This window comes from Pogona vitticeps, chromosome 1 (genome assembly GCF_051106095.1).
Source record: "Pogona vitticeps strain Pit_001003342236 chromosome 1, PviZW2.1, whole genome shotgun sequence".
Taxonomy (NCBI): Eukaryota; Metazoa; Chordata; class Lepidosauria; order Squamata; family Agamidae; genus Pogona; species Pogona vitticeps.
In genome coordinates, this window is record NC_135783.1 from 158,665,722 (window position 1) to 158,693,295 (window position 27,574).

At 42.5% G+C, this 27,574-nt stretch overlaps 1 protein-coding gene and 1 long non-coding RNA gene across 2 annotated transcripts in view; both read right to left on the reverse strand.

Moving 5' to 3' along the window:
• Nucleotides 1-8,752, reverse strand: part of CEP68 (centrosomal protein 68) — a 30,328-nt gene extending 21,576 nt beyond the window's left edge. Inside the window, exon 1 of the mRNA XM_073003647.2 lies at nt 8,453-8,752. The gene's annotated coding sequence lies outside the window, so the exon portion shown is untranslated. The remainder of the gene's footprint in view (nt 1-8,452) is intronic.
• An 8,171-nt stretch (nt 8,753-16,923) lies between these two features.
• On the reverse strand, nt 16,924-17,852 carry LOC140708269 (uncharacterized). Its single transcript, XR_012088416.2, has 2 exons — nt 17,747-17,852; nt 16,924-17,601 (listed from the first exon to the last, which is right to left on the reverse strand). It is a non-coding gene; the product is annotated as an uncharacterized LOC140708269 (long non-coding RNA).
• Between the last annotated feature and the right edge of the window lie 9,722 nt (nt 17,853-27,574).

The window sequence follows — 27,574 nt, forward strand, 5'->3', positions numbered from 1 at the left end:
ACAGGCATGAAACTTTCCCAGGAGGAGGAAGAGGAGGAGGTTTCCAGTTAAAACTTCATACAGTATATTTACTTGTATTAGCTAACAAAAATACGGTGCATCCTTGATTGTGTGTCCAGGACTTCAGGCAATGAGACTGACAACTGCAGCGTTTTTTAAAACAATCTGCTATGCTATGACTGTTAGCCTGAGGCTGCCCCTCTGGTTCAAATTGAGAAGACGCTCCAAGGTGCTTCAGCCACACCCACCCAAACTCATCTTCAAGGGTAGTGAAGTTTGGTTTTCCAAGATGAAACACCATTTTTTAAAAAACTGGATCATTGTGGCGGTTTATGGGACTACACTGGAGGTGGTTTACCTCAACATTTCAGAATGATGGTGGGTTGACACTATGAATAGGTGCCCTGGTCACAAGCTGCTAAAAAATTACACAGGGGGAAAAATGCCAAACAAATACAATTTGATTTTGAGAGCTTGACTCCTTTTTAATACACCTTGTAATTCACATTCAAGAAAGATTAAACAGACCAGAAAGTGTTCTCACAAGATAACCCTTCAATGAAATAGTCTCTGAAATAAGGATTTCTATTTGAAGGTTTTGTTATTGCATTCATCTCCCACTTCTCTATGATCTGTTTTCCTCTATGATTGACTGGAACTATCTCTGCAACAAACAATCTGACCATTGTAATTTTAAAAAGAATGACTAGCCATTGAGGGTGGCCAACAAGGAATCCAACTTCTTGTAGGCCCAGCTTCTCTCTCTCTCTCTCTCTCTCCATTTGATCCATTTGTATCTCACCTTTTCCCCAAGTACTCAAGCCTGTACATGGCCCTCCTCCCCATTTCTGTCTTTCCAACATTCCTACAATGATGTAGGCTAAACTGAGAGGTAGTGATGGGTATACCTTGTGAATTTCACGGCTAAGTGGCAATTTGAACCCCAGTCAGCAAAGTCCTAGTCCAGTGGTCTAACCACTATCACAGATTAAATCTCAAGGGCAGTTCTGTTTCCTATAGGGCTCGGGTACAAAGTGGATATAAAGAGGTTCCACGCTGGAAGCCAGCAGCAAAAAAATGTTTGAAGACACAAACACTTAGTTACCTTCCTGAAAAAGGAAGATGCAGGTAGAGGCTCTTTAAGCCTTCTTTCCCCACTGTGAGGAGCAACAAATATTCTGCTTGGATTATATTTTTGTTACCTCATGGAAACAGAGGATAAAGGACCGTGAAGCCTCTGCGCAAATTACACACCAGAAGCTTCAATCCATGTTCACACCAACACATAGGGGAAGGGAGAGTCCTCTGCTTGTTTCTCAGCCTCCGTGGAAGTCAGTCAAACGATGGAGTCAACGTTGCAGGTCCATCAGCCCTTCCTCAATCTACAACTGGGCTCCCTGTAGCAACAGAGGAGGAGCTGAGAAATAGTCCAGAGGCCCCTAGTTCCCACCCTAATACCACCTTCCTAGCAAATGCCTAAAGCTGGGCACTCAGGAAAGTTTCTTCAGGGAATTTATCCAGACGCAACCTGAACAAAATACAAAAAAAAAACAGAAACAAAAATGCCTCGAAGGCTAGCTGTTATATTCCAATGTGAGCTTTTTGTGGATCCATTCACGTTGTCAGATGTATTAGAGCGCTGACAAAGTGGATTCATCCATGAGAGCTCATTCTGAAATACAACAGCTAGTCTTCAAGGTGTGACTAAGTTTTTCGTTTCTTGGTTTCTATTTTGTTTTGGTTTTGTTTGGATATGCTTGCACAGACTAAACTTCAAGGAAATTAGTAAGGTTAGCATTACCATGGGCATAGTGCGGATCAGTTTACAGTCTGTAATTCCAGCAGCTAAGATACACGGACAGAGTTTACATTCTAATAGAAGGAAAGTCCTGTAACAATGAAAACACTTCTCTTTTATTACAGCGAGTAGGTGCCCTTACAATTCCACTGTGCACATTTTTACTCTAGGGTTTCAAAGGATTCATAAGTGTTTAATGGTTATTATAACCTAAAGAAAAACTAAAAGACTTGTAGTGTCAAAATATAATTTAAACAACATTCCTGATAATTTACAAGTTAAGAAACTGATTTGCTGCTTACTAAACTCAACTGACTGTGAACCAGAACTGTGGATTGAAACCAGAGATATTATTAGGGAAGAATACGACAAGAACATTCCTGTAATAAAAAGAAAAGCCTAGATGGATGACAGAAGAAACATTTAAAATGTTAAAGGAAATATGAGAAGCAAATGTAAAAGGTGACAGAAATAGAGTCAGAAACCTGAATGCAGATTTTCAGCAAGGATCTATGAGTGACAAAGAGAACTATTACTACAACCAGTGTAAAGAAATAGAAAACACAAAAGGAGAAAAACAAAACATCTTTTCCGGACGTTCCGAGAAATCAGAGAGAAATTTAAGCCTACATTCAGAATGCACAAAGACCAAGAGGGAACTGCAGTATTTGACCACAAGAAAAGAAAGCGAAGGCGTTGTTGTTTTCTTTAGTCCTAAACTTGTGTCCGACTCTTCTTGACCCCATGGACCAGAGCATGCCAGGCCCTCCTGTCTTCCACTGCCTCCCGGAGTTGAGTCAAATTCATTCTGGTAGCTTCGATGACACTGTCCAATCATCTCATCCTTTGTCGTCCCCTTCTCCTCCTGCCTTCACACTTTCCCAACATCAGGGTCTTTTCCAGGGAGTCTTCTCTTCTCATGAGATGGACAAAGTATTGGACCCTCAGCTTCAGGATCTGTCCTTCCAGCGAGCACTCGAGGTTGATTTCCTTCAGAATTGATAGGTTTGATCTCCTTGCAGTCCAGGGGACTTTCAAGAGCCTCCTCCAGCACCACAATTCAAAAGCATCAATTCTTCAGCAGTCAGCTTTCTTTATGGTTCACCTCTCATTTCCATACATCGATACTGGAAACACCATAGCTTTGAGTATGCGGACCTTTGTTGGCAAGGGGATGTCTCTGCTTTTTAAGATGCTGTCTAGGTTTCCCATCGCTTTCCTCCCAAGAAGCAGGCATCTTTTAATTTTGTGGCTGCTGTCACCATCTGCAGAGATCATGGAGCCCAAGAAGGAAACATCTGTCATTGCCTCCATATCTTCCCCTTCTATTTGCCAGGAGGTGATGGGGCCAGTGGCCATGATCTTAGTTTTTTTTTATGTTGAGCTTCAGACTATTTTTGCCCTCTCCTCTTTCACCTTCATTAAAAGGTTCCTTAATTCCTCCTCACTTTCTGCCATCAGAGTGTATCATCTGCATATCTGAGGTTGTTGTTATTTCTTCTGGCAATCTTAATTGCGGTTTTGGATTCATCCAGTCCTGCCTTTTGCATGGTGTATTCTGCATATAGGTTGAATAAGCAGGGGGACAATATACACTTGTCGTACTCCTTTCCCAATTTTGAACCAATCAGTTGTTCCATATCCAGTTCTAACTGTTGCTTCCTGTCCCATGTATAGGTTTCTCAGGAGATAGATAAGGTGGTGAGGCAGTCCCATTTCTTTAAGGACTTGCCATAGTTTTCTGTGGTCCACACAGTCAAAGGCTTTTGCGTAGTCAATGAAGCAGAAATAGATGGTTTTCTGGAACTCTCTGGCTTTCTCCATAATCCAGCACATGTTAACAATTTGGTCTCTAGTTCCTCTGCCCCTTCGAAATCTAGCTTGCACTTCTGGGAGTTCTCGGTCCACATACTGCTGAAGCCTACCTTGGAGGATTTTGAGCATAACCTTGCTAGTGCATGAAATGAGTGCAATTGTATGGTAGTTGGAGCATTCTTTGGCACTGCCCTTCTTTGGGATTGGGATGTAGACGGATCTTTTCCAATCCTCTTGCCACTTCCGAGTGTTCTAAACTTGCTGGCATATTGAGTGTAGGACCTTAACAGCATCATCTTTTAAGATTTTAAATAGGTTAATTGGAATGCTATCACCTCCACTGGCCTTGTTGTTAGCCAGGCTTTCTAAGGCCCACTTGACTTCACTCTCCAGGATGTCTGGCTCAAGGCCAGCAATCATACTATCTGGGTTGTCCGGGACATCCAGATCTTTCTGGTATAATTCCTCCGTGTATTCTCGCCACCTCTTCTTGATGTCTTCCATTTTTGTCCTTTATCATGTCCATCTTTGCACAAAAGGTTCCTTTAATATCTCTAATTTTCTTGAACAGATCTCTGGTTTTTCCCTTTCTATTATTTTCCTCTATATCTTTGCACTGTTCATTTAAGAAGGCCCTCTTGTCTCTCCTTGCTATTCTTTGGAAATCTGCATTCAATTTTCTGTAACTTTCCCTCTCTCCCTTGTATTTTGTTTCCCTTCTCTTCTCTGCTATTTCTAAGGCCTCGTTGGACAGCCACTTTGCTTTCTTGCATTTCCTTTTCTTTGGGATGGTTTTTGTTGCTTCCTCCTGTACAATGTTATGAGCCTCCACCCATAGTTCGTCAGGCACTCTGTCCACCAAATCCAGTTCCTTAAATGTGTTCTTCACTTCCACTGTGTATTCATAAGGGATTTGGTTTAAATTATACCTGACTAGCCCAGTGGTTTCTCCTACTTTCTTCAGTTTAAGCTTGAGTTGGCCCTCCAGAGTGGAAATATTCAATGTACATTCCAATCCCGAAGAAGGGAGATGCCAAGGACCTCAGTAGTTACAGGACCATTGGTTTAATTTCACATGTAAACAAAGTGATGCTCAAGATTTTGCAACAAAGCCTTTCACCTTATATGGAGCGAGAAATGCCTGTTCAATATGGATTCAGAAAACGAGAAGTCACTTGAGATCATATTGTAAATATCCAATTGTTGTAGGTGCACATCGAAGAATTCCAGAAGACGATCAGTCTGTGTTTTATATATTACAGCAAACCCTTTAACTACTCATAAGAAACTATGGGTTGTTCTGAAAGAAATGGGTGTGTCCAAAGTTCCCTCTAAATTTGGTGTGCACACACGCCTCTGCCTCCCTGTGTGCAGCTGTCTTCCTCCTCCATGCAGCTATCGCGTTAGGTTCAGGTCGCGAGTTGCGTGTACACGCACAGGGACAAAAGTGGCAGAGCCCCTCCCAGTGAAGCTGAAAGTTAGAGGGTATGCTGGGTGTGCCTGATGCATAATCTGTATTGTGGATAAGTAGCTACCCTTAGGACAGAATATGGAGGGACAAAATAGTTTCCTATCGGCAAAGATACTAGTCAACAGTGCATTTTATCCCCTCATCTGTTCGGTCTGTACACAGAACATATCATATAGGAAGCCAGACTGGATTCAGATGGAGGAGTGAAAATTGTTGGAAGAAATCTCAATAATTTAAGATACGCAGATGACACCAACAACATAACCTATCATTACCTGAAATATAACTAATAGTGCATTTCTAATGTACAGAACGAATGTGTGTTAATGCAATCATTCTCAAAACATAGGTACAATAGGTTTTTCTGAAATAGTTGGCGCTTGTGGCGTGTCAAGTAGCCATGGCAACCGCTAACTAGCCTCTTTAGGCTGACCCTTGTGCAGGTCAGGAGAAACATGGCATCTGCATGTGATAAGATTGGAATCTGTACAGGGCCTAGTTTGGGGCTGTGGCCACTGATACTATGTAGGAGTGGGGCAAGATCATTAATAAATAAGTTAAACACATTCCTTTCCTTCCATTCTGCATGGGACGATTCGAGAAAAATTCGACATCTCCTAGGTGGCACTATTGAGGACCTTACCCTGACAACAGCCAGATATATCTAATCCATCATGCAGAGGCAACGTATCGTGCTGCTGCAGAATGCCAAGCCCTAACAATGTTATTTGGCTGTTCCCTGCCACATGTTAACTGCTGAATGTTTTATTTGCATCTTAGTGTGTTTTAATTTTGTATAGTATGCCAATACAGGTTTCTATCTGTCTGTTTTTCTGAAATAAATGTAGAGGAAGAATGACCTGAATAAAAGTATCAAGTAACACTCTCTCAAAGGAGGACGCTCTGTGTTTTTATGTGGTACAGACAATTACAGTGTTAGATTTTGGTGGATGTTCTCTGTACCTACTGAAAGACTTGTACATGAAGCTGCATCAAGCTTCAAACCAATGACAAGTCAAACTCAGCCTGAGAGGACAATCTGGTGACAAATAAACTGTACGTACTATTATCTCCCAGTCCTAACTGCACCTGCTTGTTTTTTCTGTTTTGTTTTTTAGTATTCTGGCCAGTGTTCAATCACTGAACACCGGCCAGAATCCTACTGGCAATTCATGCTTCTGTAAGGGAAATCACATAAATTACAGAGGCAAACTGCCATTAATTAATGAGGCACTGTTTCCATTCCTGTGCCTGACTGGGAACTCAGCATCCCGTTAATGGCCAGAAAGTTACCACTAAGACACCCCTTGAGCAAGTGTAGATTGCCAACAGAATTCTGGCCACCTTGTAAAAAAAAAAAACAAACGGGGGGGGGGGGGAGGAGTCACACTGTAGTCATCCATCCATCTCTACAGAGAGACACTACAGTGAAGCAGGAAGGCCATGAGGGAGGCAGCAGAAAGCAGCTCATGTTCCCTTACCAAACGCTTGTGCTTGCCTCCCACGTTTGAGGGCACTGGCTCTGTTCCAGTTGCTTTTATGGATATCCACTAAATACACTGCCTAGTCTAAATTTGAGCATGCATTTTAAAAAACTCCAACTTTAGCTTTTTCAGACATCACTGCTTTGATGCAACAGCATTCATTCTTATCTCTCTCACTGCCCCCCCCAAAAGATCTTTTTCTTCAAAACAAATATAGAATTCATCCTGACTCTGACATTAGGAACCAAATAACACAGTTCTTCTTACAGCTCTTCGAGTGTTGCTCTTAACTCTAATAGAAGTTCACCCATTCCTTATAACTCCTGGCCTATGTTTAAAAATAGATTTAACGGGCCAAGCTAGACACACAAAATTGAATATGTACAATGACACAGCCAATTGTAACAGGAAACTTGGAGCCAACATAGGAGTACCAACCAACATTAAAATGCTGGCTGAGACAGAAAACATTTTAACCTCAAAAATGAAGTGTTGACTGCACCACCTGTGTTTCTGTAGCAGGGCCAGGGAACACATGTCACTCTCCAGGTATTGCTATACTGTACTCCAGTTCCCATCAGTCCCAGCCAGCCTGATCAATGATTATGGATGGCTGATGTGGTAATTCATCAGGATCTGCAGGACGGCAGGTCCTCCACCCTTGCCCTACCACGAGGTATCATCTGGAGATCACACAGAGAAGAGTGCCCTACCGCACAACACTTTCCCCAGAAAGTGGGAGGGAGGTTTATACAGAATAGCCTCCAATGAGCATCAGAACATACTGCAAAAATTTCAGCCCAAAAGACTGGCTGCCACAAATGGTGAAGAACACAGCATCCCTGGGTGGAGGAGAGGGAGGCGGACAACTAACCTTTGCTCCACAAAGGGTCAAAACCTGGACAGAACCCAGTTTTAGAGGATAGTTTGATCCTGAATGGGCAATAAAGACCCATTAGTTTTTACAAAAGCTCTATTCCCTATTTGTTGATGTGAACTACTGTATCTAACTGCCTCCATTTTGGGAGTCTCCTTAGGCATCGGAGGGATTGGCTTCGAGTTACTCAGCATAATCAGCATCTGAACTTCCAATTTACCACTACATCTGAACTTCCAATTTACCACTACATACACCGTTTTTTTGGTTAAAATTGCGAGGCGCCAAGTTTTTAAAACATAAGGCGCGAAACTCTCTCAAGGTCTCTGGGGAGCTTTGATTGCCATTAAAACGATCCTGCCTCAGCCAGAAGTCTAATCACCACAGATGGTGAATGGCATGGCTTTAACCCATCGGAAGCACTCAACTGAGTACAGTACAGAGTTAAATGAATAAAAAAACAGCAGAAACCGAAATGGTAGCCGCAGGCAAATACAATATGCTCACGGCTAGTTATCAGCAAAGCAAAGAGAAATCCAAATAGCAGCTTCTATGGGGCGATTCGGCCAAAGAGAAGATGATCGAGACGCTTCCTTCGAACGGACGTCATAGCCAACCTTAGTTTTCCTGCCTGCTAGAAACGCAACAGTTTGAAAAACGCTAGAGTTTCAGCACACAAGAAGGTCAACAACAACAAAAAATCTACTTTTCAGTTGCCATCATCCTAACTATGACGACCAGAGAGGGAGTTGCTGCCGGCACTTCTACACTCTGAGCCCTGCTTCCCTGCATCAGTAAAGTGCGAAAGCTCCTTAACAGATATTAAATGCACATTTTTGTGCACTTGGGCCCGATTCTACTCTAGAAAACAAGAAACACAATTTTGCTCCGCAGCACCAAAGCCGCAACGGAAGGTTCAGGCCCGGGGAAATTCTCTTCTCTCAGCGCTCCTCCTCTCCCCCCCGCCCCGCCCCGCCAAGCATGATAGCAAAGAAGCAGGTCCTCACCTGTCACCGGAGCGAGACAGCGCCCATCCAAGGGCCCATCTCGCCCCCCCCCGGACCCACAAGCGCCTGTTCTTTTCCTTTTCCCTGCACGCTTCCCCCCCCCGCTTTGCAACAATAAAGGACTCTTCTTCTTCTCCTCAAGCCACGCCCCCCAGCTTGTTCCTACCAATCAGCACTCCCGAAGTGGAAAAGAAGGCTCCAGGATCGACACAACAGGGCCAATCACGAGCCGCGAGGGAAGGGTGAGCGGAGGAGGGCGCTGCGTTCACTTGGAATGCTGGCCTGGTGCTGGTGGGCGGGTGTGTGTGTGTGTCTTGTCTGTCTGGGCGCTTCCTGGGGGGGGGGAGCGGGGAAAGAAGGAGCCCCTCCCCTTTCGCTTTGCCCAAAGGGAGGCAAAGAAAGGGAAAGGGGCCCAGGGAAGGAGGCGGGCCGGCGGGATGGCAGGCGTGCTCAGCTCCCGCCTTCCCCCCCCCCCTCCGTTGCGTAGCGAAATGAGGCGAGGGTGGGAAATTCCCTTCTCAGGGGCGGCTTTGTTATGTTTGCCCCGCCTTAGGACGCCGGGTGTGTGTGTGTGGGGGAGCGAAATGAGGGCGTCTCTTGGCCGGCGGGGGGGGGAGCACGGAATGTTCAGCTGCCCCGAAAGAAATGCGGGGAAGACCCGCCCTTTCTCCCCCCCCCTCCGCTTGCCTTGAAGAAAGTGGCCGGAGGGCCGCCCTGTAGAGAATGGGGCCCGCCCGGGGGGGGGGGGGGTGAGAAGCCGCAAAAGGTCTCCTGTTGGAGAAACGTTCTTTCGGCTCAACTCAGAAGCACGGGACAAGGGAGCCCCTGCCGCAGGCTCGGAGGCCGAAGGGCTTCTTGGCACGTGGGTGGACCCGCCGAGATCAACCCCGGCCGGTGGCCTCCGCCCCGCTGCTCAAAAGAGGTTTAGGTGGTTCCGTGCCAAAGACCGCATTTTTCCGTGGTTGTCCCGCATTTCGGGCATTGTCTTCACAGGGATATAGCAATCGCCCCCTCTTCTTAAATTTTATTCCAGTGATTTGCTGTGTTTTAATTAGTACTTCAGCGAAATTACTGTTTTTGCGTTTATACTCGTCTCTACACCCACTTGGGAAAGTGACAGAAAACAAAGTAAATAATTTAAAAAAATCAGAGAAAACAAGGCCGCTGCACCTGAGTTTGAGACGTGCAAGCCAGATTGATCACAAGTACATGCACATGAGCCGATGGGTGCAAAGGGTTAGTCTTTGTCAGGCAGGGCATTGCAAACTTTGCAGCAAGGAAGGAGAAGTCGGAAAGTTCGTGTTATTGTTTAGTCGTTTCCAACACGTTGTGACCCCATGGACCAGAGCATGCCAGGCCCTTCTGTCTTCCACTGCCTCCCAGAGTTTGGTCAAAAGGTTCATGTTAGATGTATGTTAAATGCTCCAACGTAGAGACTGCGGGCATGGAGCACCAGCTAAAGGTCTGATCTTGCCAAGCTGCACCTCTAAGGGAGATCGAATCAGTTGCCTGTTCTCATGTATGCAGAATAAAGGCTTGTAGGCAGCTGAACACACTGTTACTGTAAATAAATAAATAAATAAATAAATAAAAATAAATAATTCATTAGGGTTCACTCAAAGCAGATGGCCCCATGTGTTGGGATTGAAGCAGAAGCAACGAGTTACATGGCAATTCCTATATTAGACTGAACATCCACTGTGGTGTGTAGTGGATAGAGTAATGGACTAGGAATCAGGAGGCATGAATTTGAATCCCCACTCAGCCATAGAAACTCACTGCAGGCGTGGAACTGGTAAAACCAGTCCTTAAATACAGTATCTTACTTATCTCAGAAGCCCCATTAGGATGACTGTACATCGGTTCCAATTTGTACATTGGTACATCGGTTTTTAATTTTGTGAGCCATGAAATTAAAAGACACCTGCTTCTTGGGAGGCAAGTGATGCCAAACCTAGGTAGCATCTTAAAAAGCAGGGACATCACCTTGCCAACAAAAGTCCAAATAGTCAAAGCTATGGTTTTTCCAGTAGCGATGTATGGTAGTGAGAGTTGGATCATAAAGAAGGCTGACCGCCGAAGAACTGATGCTTTTGAACTGTGGTGCTGGAGGAGACTCTTGAGAGTTCCCTGGACTGCAAGGAGAACAAACCAATCAATTTTGAAGGAAATCAACCCTGAGTGCTCATTGGAAGGACAGATCCTGAAGCTGAGGCTCCAATACTTCAGCCATCTCATGAGAAGAGAAGACTCCCTGGAAAAGACCCTGATGTTGGGAAAGTGTGAAGGCAAGAGGAGAAGGGGATGGCAGAGGATGAGATGGTTGGACAGTGTCATTGAAGCTACCAACATGAATTTGACCCAACTCCTGGAGGCAGTGGAAGACAGGAGGGCCTGGCGTGCTCTGGTCCATGGGGTCACGAAGAGTCGGACACGACTTAACAAAAAACATCGGTTCCAAACTGACAGCACATAACATGGCAGCCAAGCTGGACATTTTGAAGATCCAATCAAGGTGTCAGATTGGAGATTCTAATGCCCCTTCCTCATCACCATGTATAGTTGTAAGAGACCTCTGGGTAGAGTGGGCGGCATATAAATTAAATAAATAAATAAATTGTGAAGGTGTAGGTCAAAGTGTGCCATCCTCAGAAGAGAAAGACCCGAAGGAGGAGAGTGGTTGCGCAGAGGGGATCTTAGTAGAAATAGAACAAGAGGAAGAATCACTGAGGAGACCGACAGAAGTGTGCTTGGTTGATGAGGGAGGAGCTGAACTGGACTTGATCATGTGGGAGGAGGTGACAGGGGAAGGAAACAACGCACGGGAATTTAGTTGGTTGGGAGAGGGTGAGCTGGGAAGATGTATGAATAGAGGCGTACAGACCAACTGGATAACGGACGAGAGAGGCCGGGCTGACCTTGCTCAAGGCTTCCCGAACTTACAGAACGGTGGGGGACTGCTGCCAGAACCTCTTCCCCCTAGCAGGCGCGGCCGTGTTTATGAGCCTTTAGAATGGAGGGTCTTGGTTTTCCCATTGAACTACCCTGGTGGGGGCAGGAAGGTCATCCACCCGGGCCCAGAGTTCCAACAGAAGCCCCCAGAGGTGGATTGGGCCCGACATCCCTGCTGTGGGACCATATGTGCCGTGCAGAGTGCCCCTCTTCGACCGTTAACGGACCGCGAGCGATTCGGCCCAGCTCCCTGGTAAGGGAAGAGTTAAACCCAGCTGTTGTGAAAGCTAAAAAGTACACTGTGTTAACCGATGAAGTGTTAAAGGATCTGTTTGATCCAGTCGAGTTGAGTGTGTATTCAAATAAAGCTGTTAATATGGAAGAAATGGACTCCCCTCCTTGTCTCTTTCCCGCCTTCACCACCCACCCACCCACCCCCGGCGGAAGACGGACCTTATCACATAAATAAATAAACAAACAAACAAACAAACAAACAAACAGTAAAGAAAGCCGATGGGAAAAAATTGATTTGTTTGAAATTGGTGCTAAAGGATAGATTTGCAGATAGCCTGGATAGCTTGGACTTCTATAATGACAAGTGAGTCCTAGGTCAGATCAAATCTGAACTATCTCTGGAGGCAAAAAGTTGAAACTGAGACTTTTCCTAAAGCAGTGATTCTTAAACATCTGGGTTACTCAGATGTTTTTGGATTGCAACTCCCAGAAGCCTTCACCACCAGCTGTGCTGGCTGGGGTTTCTGGGAGTTGCAGTTCAAAAACACCTGAGTAACACAAGTTTAAGAACCACTACCCTAAAGGAAGGGAGTCACCGGCTTGAGTTTACAAGAGCTGAGCAAAGCTGTTGAGGGCAGGAGCTTTTGAAGATACTGTATCTCATTCATATACCATTCAAAGTCGACTTGAGGGTACATAACAGAAATAAGGGAAGGTTGACTGATTAGGCACCCTTCAGTCTCAAGAGACTATGATATCGTGCTCTGTATGGAGGACTTGGAACAGTGTCTAGTGTGGCTGAGAACTTATGAATCTTTCTCTATTCCCTTGTCCTCCTCCCACCACAACATGCCCCTACTTACTGTGATGAGCTCTATATTTAAAGAGAAGATTCCCCCCCCCAGTCATTTTAACAATACTGTAGAATTAATGTCAGTGAATGTAAACACCCACAAAGAAGCATGATAGTCTTAAACTGCAATAGCACTCTTTCATTAAAATAGTATTTCATTAGTATATAGTCATAGGAGCCTTTTAGCATTAAAAGATCAACTACAAAAAAGCAAGATAATAAAATTTATAGTTAATATGCATTGTAATGTGAAATGTTAATTTGCCCAGTACATCACTGTGGCGATCCCCCTTTGTGCTCTTTATACCTCTGGGCTCCACAAAGGTAAATACGCCCTTTTCGCTGCCACCAGGTATTATACTAATACCAAATCAAATCCCACACACTCAGGAGCTGTCACCCCAAAAGGTCATACAATTTCAGGAATCAAGGGTTTTGAATAAATATTCTTTTATTATTGAACAAATCATAAGGAGAATCAAATATAACTGTTTCATATGTTCATGTATAATAAATCAGGTGTTAACGTATATCAGATCATGTCAATATTTCTCTTGTTGTACTTAGGCATTCATTCCTGCTTGTTCACGATATTTTAACTCTTTCAATTCCCTTCCTTAACCCTTTTTGTTATTCCTAAATCCTAGCACTCTCTCTCTCTTTTTTTTTTTTCCAAAACTATTGGGTAATGGGGAAGGAATACAAAAGGCAAAGGGCAGTGGGGGGGATGGAAAAAGGGTTTTGAGAATAAGAAAACATCAAATGCATAATCATTCAATCTTTCATATCAAGTATATAAACATCTAATCTATTCATGTTCCAATAAAGGTTCATCTTTTTTCTTCTTTTTCTTCTTCTTCTTTTGACTATTTTGTCTATGTATTAACCTCTTTAGCTTTCAACTTATACGTATAATACAGCTTAAATCTATGTTATTCCCACAGCATCGGAACACCAAGGCCAATTGTGAAATATATCCCCTCTTTCACCCTCCTTTTTTCTTGAGAATACACTCAACAGACCCAAAATAATATAAATTCTGCTCTCCCCTCCCCTTTCCTCCCTGTGCTTGTTTTGTTTCTGCGACTCTTTTTTCTTCCATATTTTAAAAGGGGGAACAATATCATTCAAAGTTTGCTTTTCAACCTCAGTTTTCTTATCTGCTATCGCTACATCGCTTACTGGGTGGCCCTCCATCCCTTGTATATTATCTGATATCTTCATCAATACAGCCGGTTCTGAGATCTCTTTTTGGTGTAATTTAACCTCCGCTACCTTCCCTCCCCTAGAGCCTCCAATCACGTCTTCCATCTGGTCAATATAATAATTTACCTGCATGAATTTTTGCAACAGTGACATCTGAAAAGAGGTTTTCCAGTCTAGCCACCGATCTGTAATTTTCTCAGGGGGAGGTTCCATTTTCTGTTTCCACTATTTTCAGTTAAAATTCCCTCCCCCCTTTACCCCAATACACATCCAATATTTCTAATATTTCACCTTGCAACTATACAATATTAGCAATAAGATAGCAGGTACATTCAAGTAAGAGATGGAATCTAAAACATGAATCTCTCAAGTGTCTTTGTAGTCCAGTCCTTTTCCACGTGGCTGATAACTTTCAGACCGGTTGCTTCTTCTTTTCCCTTCTTTTCTCTTCTCCAAGTTTGTTTTAACCTTCAGCCAGCAAGACTCTATTATTAGAATGTCATTTGTCAAGATCCCAGTTCAGTTCAAACCACATAGCCCCCAGTTCACAGCTCACAGTCCGTTCTTCTCCCTTTTACTTCCAGAGGCTTCCTTCTCCTCCCCCGAAAAGGGAGGTCCAGCAATCAGGGTCCCGGCAAATATATTATCCACGGAAAGCAGAGTCCCACACAGTCTAAAAATATATATCCAAAGAGGAAAAGGGTCCAAAGTGAACAGCTTGCAACAGAATTTATTTTTTCAAAGCCTGTCAGTTGATTCTTCAAGAGTTATTTTTCCTCCTTTAATGGAGACACGAGCTATTTCTGCCTGGCTGTTCCTTTAGAAATGACTCGACCTTCAGCTTGAGTAAAAGCTGGTATGCTAGGAATGCCGCTCCTTATCTCATTTGGTCATAAATTTGCACACAATCACTTGTTCTTTATTTAATGAGGTTTTTCATAGAACAAGGGCTTCCACTTACTTTGATGTATACTTTCACCGTGCTTCTGTTTTCTTATTCTCGGCGAACGGAGCTGTCTTTGGCTAGTTGCCAAAAATGGTGCCCGTCTTCGTCTGTGCTGATGTGAATTTCCAGAAGAAAGAAAAATCGAGTTGCTGCCCAATCTTCTAACTTCTGTGGCTCACCAACTGCTGCAGAAGGGTCTCTCCTGACTCTTCCTTGGTTCCCCCGTTTCTGGGAGGGTCCCAGACCGAAGTGGTTCTACCTTTTCCCGGGATCTATTCCCGAGAGCTGCTAGCTTCACCAAGACGAAGCTCCTCCTCAATCCTAGCACTCTCTTAATAACTTCTGGTCCCTAACTCTGCCTGAACCTCTCTCTCTCTCTCTGATTCCAACCCTTAACAGTCTCACCCAGCTGTTCCAACTGTCATTCTGACTCCGCCCCTCCTGCTCCATCCCCTGATTGACATGCAGGAATGACATCATACTTTGTGTTCCGTTACAGTCACTTTTCAAAACTTGACTTTGTAAGAAAGACAGAAGAGACATGCTAAGAGTCCCATTTCTCTCCCATTCTTCTGTGGGGAAAGTCAGGATTTCTGTGTTCTGAGATACAATGGAAGAACCACAGGAAAAACAGAAAGTGTTAAGGACTAGTCTAGGACTAAGGGTACTGTATAGGTGTCCCTTACAGAGTAGGCATGAACAAGATTCAGCAGTTATACAAGAATTGCAAATGTCCCAGAGATATGTTTGCATATACAGTGGTGCCTCGCACAGCGAGGTTAATCCGTTCCGGATTAACCCTCGCTGTGTGAAAACATCGCTGAGCGGGACAGAAAAGCCCATTGGAACGCATTAAACAGTGTTTAATACATTCCAAAAGGCTCCTTTACTCACCGTTCAGCGATGTTCCTCTATGGCCGGCAGCCATTTTCGTGCCCTCCCCTCGCTTAATGAGGGCGCGAAAACGCTGTGCGCGGCCATTTTGCGGCTTCCGGTGGCCATTTTGCAGCCGCCGAACAGTTGATTGGCGGGTCGCAAAGCGAAGGTCGGTAAGCGAACCGCTTACCGACCTTCGCTCTGCGATTTTCAGCCATAGGGGCCATCGGTATGCGATAGCATTTGCGATCGCGAAAACGTCCTCGTAGAGCGAATTCATCACTCTACGGGGCGCTCGTTATGCGAGGCACCACTGTATATAAGGAGAAATCACACTGAATGTCACTATGGCAGCCTTTGACATTGCACTACCTACATGTTAGGCATCCTTCAGTCTCAAAAGACTATGGTAACATGCTCTGTATGGAGGACTTGGAACAGCATCTGGTGTGGTTGAGGAGGCCAATTCGAGAGTGACCATCCCTTCCACACTGAAGACAAATACAAACTGTCCCCTGTCCAGCTCCCTGATTTTGCTGCTTTTGTGCTGCCTCCTTGCCTTGGCCTGCTGGACAAGGGTCTCTTCAAATTGGGAGAGGCCGTGATGCAAGGCTTGCCTCCAGGCTGAATGCTTAGATGTCAGGGTTTTCCATCTGTTGAGATTAATTTCCAAGGTCTTCAGATCCTGCTTGCAGATATCCTTGTATCGCAGCTGTGGTCTCCCTCTGGGGCGATTTCCCTGCACTAATTCTCCATAGAGGAGAGTTTTTTTCTTTGACACAGCCCAAGTCTGGCAATCCCGTCTCTTGCAGGGCAACAATGTCCATCTGCAGTCTACTCAGTTCCATGTTGATGACAGCTGTCTTGTGCACGACATCTATTTCCTGCAGGTTGTCAGAAAAGCCGTAGTCAGAAAAGCCAGGGGTCTTTGTCCGTACATTCCAGGTGCCCAGCTTTAGGGCAGAAGTTAGTCCAATAGTCCAATGGAAAGGCAAGAGCCAATACAACTGGTTCCAGCGACGTTGCAGGAGTTGACAGAATTACATGAACTGCCTCCGGGACTCCGGCTCCGGATTTTGCCTCGAGATTAACTCCTGGAGCCTTTTCCATCAGTGGATATAGCCACAAGGCAGTGGAGGTTTGAAATCGGAGTTTTCCTTTTCCTAGATAGGCTGCCTCCCAAGGCTGATGAGCCCCACCTACCTGGCCTGGTCCCCAATAGTGCGCAGGAAGGGACCAGATGTCAGTATCATACCAAAGTCTTGGTTACTGGGGTGGATCCTTCCCCAGCACTGCATTGCTGTTAAGTTTCCTATAGTATTGCTCACAGTGGGAAAAGAAGGGTAAACAGATGGGCCATTTCTGGTGATGGTTCAATACATCTTGGAGTGCTCCATTAACAAATTTATTTTTATTTTATTTTATTTTATTTTATTTTATTTTATTTATTTATTTATTTATTTATTTATTTATTTATTTATTTATTTATTTATTTATTTATACCCCGTCCATCTGGCCTAAAAGACCACTCTAGGCGGCTTCCAGTGTAATATAAACAATAACATAATACAAAGAATTACGTACATAAATCATATTATAACATACACAATACAAAAATAGAGTAAAAATATATAAAGGGAGAATAAACAGAAAATCAGGTGTTAGCTGGAGAGAAGGCCTGAATGTATAGCCATGTTTTTATTTGACTTTTAATTGAATCCCAAAACACTGACGTTTCAACTAAAATGCTTATGGGCTGAGGATCACAATCAAAATACTGAAGGTTTAAAGAGAACCAAACTTCATTCCCCACCCTAACCCCTTCCATTCCCAGAGTCTCATGCAAAAAAGCACCAGAGAAGTTGCTGGACAACCATCATGTGGCCTGGAGAAGCTCCCACTGTTGCCCTGGTATATCCGACTGGCAGATGTTGGTCACTGATCTACTGGACTGGCTTTCTAAGCACAAGCCGCCGACAAAGTGCTGGATGAAGCTGGCTTTCATCTTCCATTTCTGATGGTGTCATGCCTCCAATTTCATATCTTCTTCAGAGTCGTCGTAACTTGCGTCACTGGTGATTTCTGTGGAGCAGTACAAAAGCAACTGCAACATATGTAGTGGAGTTTGTTCCCCAGTTTCTCATTAAAGCTGCAGCCCTATTGCCACCACCCATGTGGCTTAGCAACCTTGGGGATGGCACCCCCACACCGGGTAACAATACTGTACCTTGACCACACTTTGTGATGTCACTTTGTCAACTTTATAAATATCTGGTCCAGCAGAGACTTTAGGTAGAGTCATCATGTCTTCAAGAGAGGAAAACAGGTTGCTATCAACACATAAAAAGAAAAAAGAGGAAAAGACCCAGGAAGACCTTTCCTCAAACAAGACAACCAGGGCGAGGAAGACACATCTCAACATTCATATGATAACAGTTACAGTAGCTGAAATTATTTATTTTTACTTAAGACAAATATTAGTGTCCTAATCTTACATATTTTAGAAATTCATAATACTGGGTGACAAAAATCAAAATGTTCAGACTGAAGAGCATAGCATAAAATATGTATTTGTCACAACAAACCAGTGTTTCATCAATGAAAAATTGCAAAAGGCTGCCAGCTATAGATATTTCAGAAATTTAAGAGTATTTAAAAGTTATGTATACTCTTCATTAAATAATGGGGGGGACATCTCCATTCACTTCATTATACACATCATCTTTGATTGGGAATGTATGAGAATTATAGGAATATGCCAGTCATTTTCCTAAGATATGATAAGAGGGCATATAAAATTGTAAGATACCATTTATTTTTAAGCCTCAGCAGGAATGCTGAGCTGTCCTTAACCATGTTTACTTTATTCAGAAAAGCAGGGGAGGTAAAAGAGAGATTCTAGCTATATTTTATAAACACATACTGTACACAGTATTTTCAGGTTAAAATTGCAGTTTCCTAATTCAGCCACAAGGAGGAAATCTTTCTCCAGGTTTATTTTTCATCTGTATGTCTTTCAGGGGAATTTATCCAGATGGAGCATTTATTCTCCATAGAGTACTGTACTTTATTCAGCATCAGTGTTATCAGTATTCTACATTTTGCTCATCTTGTTTCAGTTAATATCCACCAAACAGTGCTGTTAGGGCTGCAATCCCATGCTAAGATTTTTGAGGCTAAGATTTTTGCTTGGTCCCATAAATCATGATAACAAAGTTAATTTAGCATCGAATTGCACATCCATTTTTTAATAATTTTACTGCATTCCTGGATTCCCCAACAATAAAACAGTTTCCATTTTTCCCCATAATTTCATCACATACGAAAATACATGTTTGATGCTTTGCATCTTCTTCAGCAATAAGGATCAGATGCTTGGTAAATCCCATACAGTGGATACAATCTCCAGATTACTTCAGAGATATATTATTTAATTTTCCAGATGTTGATCTGAATCCTGGGTGTTCTTTCTTTCTGGTTTATGTTTTCATGAAGATCTTTTCTCTGTGTTGTTTAGAAACTTTCATAAGGAAGGTAAGCACATCTTTACTTCATGAGGTAGACCTCATCCTTTAATTAATTAGCAATTTGTAAATTTAGGAAGTGGTTCCTTTCACTTACTTTAGGACTGGCAATAGACATTTCTCCAGGGCAGTAAGAGGACATGCAGTTTTTGCCATAAATTCTGCATTTGATATAGAATGGATGATTCCGTGTATTTGTAGCCAGGTACATTTGAGCTGCTCAGCAAAATGAGATCCTGATTTTCTCTTTGGCCCTATAAATGCCTTAACAGGAACAAGCCACATTTTTCACAGCAGACACCCAGGTTGGTAGGCATATGATTGTAGCCTTAGGCGAGATTCCTATACCTAATTGATTAGGAATAAACTCTGGAAGGGGACTTAATTTGGTGTCTGGAGTGACTGCCATGGAACTCAATTATGGGGCTTAATACTCAGTTAACCTGCAGAAGATTGAGTTGTTAATCAAGAAATCTGGCCTATCAAAAAGATACTTACTTACACCATGTAGAAATGGACCATACTTGGGCCTGCCGTAAATAAAAATCCTCCAAACTCTAAAGAAGATCCCTGGTTTACGGCAGCTTGGGAAAACGCCCTGAGGAATAGATTTTGTGATGCTTGTACTGGCTTTTAGAGCTAATATTCATCATGAGTAATCTGGATCCAATATACTTGTTCCATTCATCTGCTTTTCTTTGCTTCTTCTTTTGAGATTTATTCCCTCCTAAACACTAAGATAATAGCAGCAAATTTTCTTTACACTGTAAAGATCCTTTTTAAAAGCAGCAATATCTCTCACGTAAAAGCAATGGTTCCCAACCTTGGGTCCCCAGATGCAACAGGACTACAACTCCCAGAAGCATTTACCACTAGCTGTAATAGCCAGGATTTCTGGGAGTTGTAGTCCGAGAACATCTGGGATTATCGAAGGTTGAGAAGCACTGCTTGATAGCCATCTTCCTGTCCTGAAACTGCTCCACAAAAATTTACTGTGCTATCTCTATCGGGAGCCTTATCTAGTGGAAGTGGAGGAAGGTGGCAAGAAGAAAGACAAATCCACTTCATTCACTATACTGCTTCCTTACAAGAAAAAGGAATTTGAAAGATTCTCAGACTTCTTGATTGCCGCTTTCATAATGATGCAAATGTTATGATTTTGGGGGGAAAAAGGTCTCCATGTAAGGAGAACATATAGAGGCAATTCTTAAGTATTCCCAAAGCATTTCACTTCAGGCTAGCGAGTGTTAACTGAGTACAGAACAGATGGATTGGTCTCTAAAGCAATTTCATCAGATTAAAAAGGTTAAATCAAATGTGGTAAAAAGTTGCCTACAGTTATGATTTCTCTCTTTGTGTCTATCAGAATGAGAAAAACTGTTTTCAAGACTTAAAGCAGATTTCAAGGTGATATCTCTCCTCTGGATTTTCTGTGTATGCATGAACAGGAAATTCTTTCATCTCCTGGAATCTGCAGATAATTTTTCTTTGTTTGGCGTTTGGTTTTCAGGAGTTCAGCACAGGATTCTGAAAGATGGATGACCTGAAAAACTGCCTCACTCGCTTCTTTCTGTTAGAATATATAAATATATCCCAAGCCAGCATGCATGTGTGTGTGTGTGTTTAATTCTATTAAATCTATTATATATGTATTTTTTGCAGAAGAGAATGTGTAGCCAGTCAGATTGTTTCTAGTGTCTGCCAATAGGTGCTTGGAGAGTTAACTGTCAGATGTAAGGAAAAAATGTCAATTAATTATTAGTGCCTGGGAGGACACCAATATATTGTGCTGACAGAAGGATTCAGCATTACATAAAACAACTTTTTAAAAAAGGAGTGCCCCAAACAAAAATTTACAACTATGACACCAGACTTGGATCAGCACCAAATTTGGCACAAATGTAGCAGAAAGTCTGCTCTTGTTCTGTGCCAAATTTTGTTGATGTTTGGGCAAAGGGTTTCTGAGTTACGGTTTTGAAAAATGTAACACTGTTCTGCCCCATGCAGAATAAGTGAACTTGGAACTACTGCCAGTTTAAAACAGATTGAATACATTACAGTAATAAGATCAAATTTGCATACCTGTAAAAAAAATTTCATTTCCAGCCACTTTACTTTTTAAAAAATTATTTGAAAGAATTCAGCATTCATGGCTCTAATTCACACTTTGAAATTAGTGATTGCAAAGTGTGAAAAACTCTTGAGAATTTGGGCTTCCTTATAAATTGCCAGCATTCAAAATTGGGCTTGACTTGATGAAACGCCCACTTTTCTGGCTGTCTTTAGTATCTATACCAATATCACATTTCAAATGAGTTTATTTTTATCCCTGTCTTTTCTTCAAGTTATTTCTTTCACATAGTATGGATGATTTTGACCCTGATTTCCAATGACATTTTTACTAATTCCAACCTCTTCCTTTTTAAAAATTTCAAAAAGCAAAAGGACATACTGTATTTTGGAAAGCATGCACACAACATGTGCATACAGCTTTTGGTCCAATGCAGCATTTCTTCCTCAGCTTGCCTAACTCACAGAAAGGGGTTAGAAATTGGAACATAGCTTTCCAGTCTGTCTTTGGAGGAAGCGGCATGGCAACATTAGTTTAACCAAGAGGTTAAAGAGTGTGTAAGTTTCTCCACTGTATGTGTTGTACCAACTCACAACTTTTTTTTCACCATTTCATGAAGCCCAAAACAGCCCTTCAGAATATTTTGACACAGAGAGACTACAGCCACATCTGAGCTGTTCTCACTTCTGTCTTCTCCCAGGACCCATAGCATATACCATATGCTTATCTTCTGGAATCCTCTAACACTGGGTAGTTCTATATGACGGAGATTTTTGATTAAATTTGTGTATAGCTTATCTATATTTAAAACTCCCATTAAAAAAAACCACAGGAAATTCAGTTCCTCAAAAAACTCAGGTTTATGAATGTGGGATATTGCACTTCTGTACCTATAATTCAAAAAAGAAATAACCTGACATTGCTGCACAATATTGTGCCAGCAGGAAAAAAGGATGTCATGCTTTACATAGCAGAGAGCAGCCTGAATGTTGACAACATCAACACTCCCCAATGCTAACTCCTTTCAGCTTTTAATATAATGTCTGTTTCTGCCCTTAGATAACTTCTGGCCATTGACCTACCAGCCAGGACTTGGAAACATACTGGATAGTAGAAACATTGGCCATTTCTGCCTTAAAGCAAGCTAGTGGTCAGTACAGAGACAAGCTCTCTCAGCTCTGGAGACCAAATGTGTCTCCTGGATTGCTGTTACCAAAAGAAGAAAATCTGAGTGATTTGCAGAGTGGCAGGAAATCAGGCCAGTGGCAGCCCTGGGGTGCCAGTTTCTCCTGTGTTAAGGGGTTCTAAGCCCAATACAGCTCCCCAAGCCCATATCGCTGCCCTCAGTTCTGCTACACCTTTAACACTTGAGCGGCTTGGCTGAACCCTGAATCAAGGCACACAGCCCCTACAGTTGCCTTGCCACTCACCCATCTTCGTCGGAAAGAAAAGTGAGGTCATGAAACAGATTATGGGGATCTTACGTCCCAGCATAGGAGAGGATTCAGTACCCTTCACCCCATGTATTTGAAAGGTATTCTGAATACCAACCACCAACACAGCCCAATGTACCCTGTAAATGCTAGATTTTAAAGAGATGACCCCGCTCTTTAAAACTTGAACTCAGGACTGGACATATTTATTAGCATAGATTATGGTTCTCACAATATATCTGTGTCTACTGATGATAAGAGCAAGGTAAAATGTATAGTCTAGTGTGTAAAAACACAAGTGAAAAAAACAAATGGATTCAGTCTGAAGGATTTTTATTTCAGATTCAAAAAAAAAGACATACGTGATTGTTTGGGAGTAAGCTCGTCCAGTTATAAAATAGGATGATGTGATTTAGTACACTTTCTCTCTGGCCAATAGCATATAGAGGGGCTGTAGATCTCTTTACATGTAAAGGAAAAATACACACAATCATATTTCAATTATAGAATCACGTATCTACATAGACTTTCTGTACATGCAGACCCGCATGCCCATACAAACACACACTCTTGGTCCTTGAACAATGACCAGGATTTTATGGAGCGAGGTTGAAATATATATTAAAAATATTTTCATAGATAAAGAAATACATTTTCAAAAATGGAGTGGTTTATCTGTGCAGACAAGGCTTTTGGTCTTAATGCTGCATTTGAACATCATTCTTTTCAAGGATATATATTTTAATTCATTTGAAATGTACTGGAACAGAATGACACAACAGAACAATGTGTACTGAAACGAGATTAGTGCAGAATCATTGGTTTTCTGATCCTATCTACACAAAACAAACAGCAACAAATGTCAATACAAAGAAAAGGTGACATGTCGGCGAAGTGACAAATGTATCATCAAAGGGGGATGTCTAACAAGTCGAGGGGATGCCAGTGGACCATTTCTCGTAACATCTGCAGGGGTGATCTAGATCAGGATTTCAGTGAGAGAAAGTGAAATCCCCAGCACTATGCTCATGATCTGAACTGGGCCTTCCTGTGGCTGCTGTCAGCTTTAAAAAAAAAAACACCCACCAATCACACAGACAGTCATTGTGTGAATAACATCAAATATAACTTGGACCTCATTCTCCTGGAGGACTTGGCCCCAATCAACTGATAGCAACAGGTTATTCTACATCTAGTGATGCTCAGTCACCAAACAGTACAAAACTGAACAATGTCCAACAGGAAGACTGGTCAGAGCTGAGCATGCCAAAGCACTTTAGAGAAGGTGCAGTAAGGCAGGTGGTGTCACATACTTCTTATTTGGAATCAGTAGCATCTTATTCTGCTGACCATCCTCTCCCATAGACTTCATGTCAGTCAAAGTACTGATCTTGGCATGGCCCAGTGTTCCACTTTCAGTGCATCAGCATGTTCCACCTACCTTTTTTAATGGACACCAATAGAGAAAGACAGAAGGTGCCACAGCACTAACATAGGGTGTGGAGTTTTCTGCAACAAAAGTATCAGAGACGCATACAAAAAATATTGTTTAAAGATACGGATTCACAAGGTGGGAAAGCGAACAGAGTTTTAATCATAAGGTATATAGATTATAGAGCCATATGTCTTCTCATAATTTAGCCACATTGAAACTGCCCCACTTTCAGTTCCTGAAAACTCCAATTAAGCAGGGACCAGTTTGTAGTGATATGAAAGGTCTTTGCTTCATACCTGGAGAAAAGCAGCCGCAGCCTGTCAAAGTAGGCAATCCTGGACTCTGGGTGAGTGCAGTCTGACCACAGTACGAAGCAGGCTACTCTATGTTTAATGGGTATTTTCTAGTCTAAAGATTGCTTAGAGCACCTTAAGACAGCTTTTATCACCCTTGGGCACAAAGTGGCTGCATTTACTTGCGGGCAGGGTACAAAAGGGCATTATTACAAAACCTACCAAGTGTTCGGGTAGCCTGTGATAACCTTGAATTTGGTCCAGGGATTGCTCAGTGGATAAAGAAATGTTACCAAATGCCAGAAACACCCACTCTGTTTGCTATCTTGATTCCCTCCCCACCAAGATAAAAAGGAAGGCACTATTATTCAAGAATTTGCTAGCCACAATAGGTGGGGGGGGGCTGGAACAGTAGAATTCTTCTTCAAAACAGGTAAAGACAAAAGTATAGGCTCATTTTCAGTAATTATACTGGCCCTGAACCAACATTTGAATTGAGGAAGATACTGAGAAGCATTTTTCCCCTTTCTCTCTGTAGCTTCTATTCCCAACTTTCCCAAATGAGCCTGAAATTCAGAAATGGAACTCTCAATACAGGCATGAAAAGCTAATCTTGTTAAGGGACAGGAAGATCCCCAGAGGCTTTTATTTTCTTACCAACAACGAAAACTCTCTGCCAAGCCAGTTCAGTTTCAACGTTGGAAGAGCTCTGGCTGGACAGCTCGGTATTCATGACTCCTACATTGCAGAAAGTAGTGTTATTTGTGAGCCAGCTTTTCCCAACAGAAGAACAGATTACCCAGCCTGTTCCATTTTAATAGTGCTTCCTCAGCTTATGTCACTTTGCAGACATTAACAGAAGGGTGTAATTTGTGAGGCAGTCAGATTTTAGTCTATGTGGCTGTTCATATATTGATAGGCTGCTGCTGGGGATGTTTGCCATGGCTAATATTTCCCCTTCTTCCTTCTACAAGAATTCCATCCACCCCCACAGTCACTAAGGAACATATTTGTGTGCGTACAAAACAGGCTGTGATTACATTGCCACATATCCCATGGTTTGTGTTGGAGTTGGCACAGTTAAAATTGATTCAGGCAACGTGCATGACGTAAAGCTGCGGCTCAGTTATATGTCGTAATGCTCCAGGTTTTGCATCAGGTTTAGCGCATTTGAAATCAATTTAAAAATATCAGTCTATGTGATGTGCAGTGACTTTTTTGGCCAGGAAGTGTGTTTTTTGGTTGGAAAACATGCTTAAAAAACAAACTCCTGAGGGGCTTGTTTATTTTAACTCAATTATGAACATGATTTACTGTATTTTGAATTGTTTTTGCCTGCTTGCTCACCTGTGTCAGAGTAAATTGTGTCTGTGGGATTTGTCAAGTATTGGATGACAGGATCAAGAGTTTCCAGGCTGCAAGAGAACTTTGCAGTCTGATATGTTATATCTATTTTTTTTCTATCTGTAACACTGTTCTAGCACTATTCCACTTTCAAAAGAAGTTCAAAATAAATAAAACAAGTATTAAAACATGACAAGAGACCCAGAAAAACACTTTAATCCCTTCTGCTCTGCCTGCTCTTTCTCTCTTCCTCCAGGGAAGTGAAGCCACTGAAGCAGCTGGCTTCTGGCTGAGTGGGAGAAAGAGGGAGGGGGCGGCTGTTTCCGTTGATGCACTTTGATTGAGGCAAAACCTACATTCCCAAAGTGAGAAGAGAAAGGAAGAAAGGAGGAGGAGGAGGCAGTAGCGCTTCTGCTGCTCTCACCCCCTTCCCCACCCCACCTCCACTACCAGTGCCAGGCAGCTTACTAGTAGATTAAAAGTTGTCCCAAGAGGGTGCACACGCCAATCTAAAAAACCACAAAATTTTAAACAAAGTTCAAAAGCTATGATCCAGCTCCCAATTTATTTCAATATTGTAACTGAGCCCATAATTGCACAGAAGCGCAAATTTTTTTTCTAATAGTATTCATGTGTTTTTGTTCATCTGTTGGCGGTGGTTTATTGTGCATCTATTAAGCTGGCAATTAAACTGTGGAAGTATCCTATGGCAATGTATCAGGTAAGTGCTGCACTGCCAAGGTTGTTTTGCTTGCTTGCTAGTTTGCTTACTTCTCTCCAGTCACTCCATTTAGAGCTCATCCAAATGAGGTGTGTGGCTTGGATTGGTGTGAGTTGGAACCATTCCTGTAGATCAGGAATTACTCACTTAAGGCATCCATACCTGTACCGGAAATCAGTTTGGTGGAGAACATCCCCCCTCCCCTTGCCTTCTTGCCTTGATCTGAAATCCTCACTGGGACCCAGGTGAAATTGACAAATCTAGTCAATTTCATGAGACAGTGACAAGACATTGCACCAAGTGATAAACTATTAAGCCAATTCAAAGCTATGTCACTCAAGAGAGTGTGTCTAAATAGTACACTGCAGGGATCTAAATGTTATAGGTCCACACTGTGTCGAAACATTTCATATTGAAAATGGGAATTAATTCTTCCTGACCTATGCACTTAAAGCCCTGACAGCTGACAGCCATAGCAGCTGACTTGAGAGGAGGGCTAAAAGGGGAGGGATGAAGGAAAGAAGTGGGCAAGAGGACAGTGTTAATAGAAATGGAGCTGTGAACCCAAAGAAAACTGTATCACTTGGGAAGTTCAGTGTGGACTTTTGAAACTGTATAATTAATCATATCTGTGTGAACGATTACAATGATTTCAACAGTGGAAACTACTTCTAGTAGTCCCTGACTGGTTTTTTAAAACCTCCAGCACAAACCATGTGGTATTTTCCAATGTAGTCACACCTACAATCAGGTGGAGGTATACAATTCAATATGTAAAGGGACTCGCAATGTGGAGTCTGACTTTCTGGACTGACAGCGTGTTACATGTGGCACAGTTCTCACTGAAATGATCATCACACTGAGGTGGTAATTGTAAGACTGAGCAGCTTGAGATAGATTATGGGGCTTACATAACAGAGTGCTTCTTCATCCATGTCCCTCAAATATCCATCTAGTATGGAAAACTGGAGGGGCATGGCTAGCCTTCTTCACCAGATACGGCTTCCTCAGTGGATACATTTTTCCCTTATGGAGAAGATTCAGCCACCCGAGTCTCACTAGCAGTACTGAAATAGTATAACCGAGATAAAAAGTATGCTGCCTCAATGAGAACTATGGCCTACCTCATTTCTCCTATTTTTCTTATTGATGCACTTGGCTTTTCCCACCCTTGTTCACTAATGGATATTTATTTGATTTCTGATTTCTAGTGCTGGAACTTTTATTCTGCTTG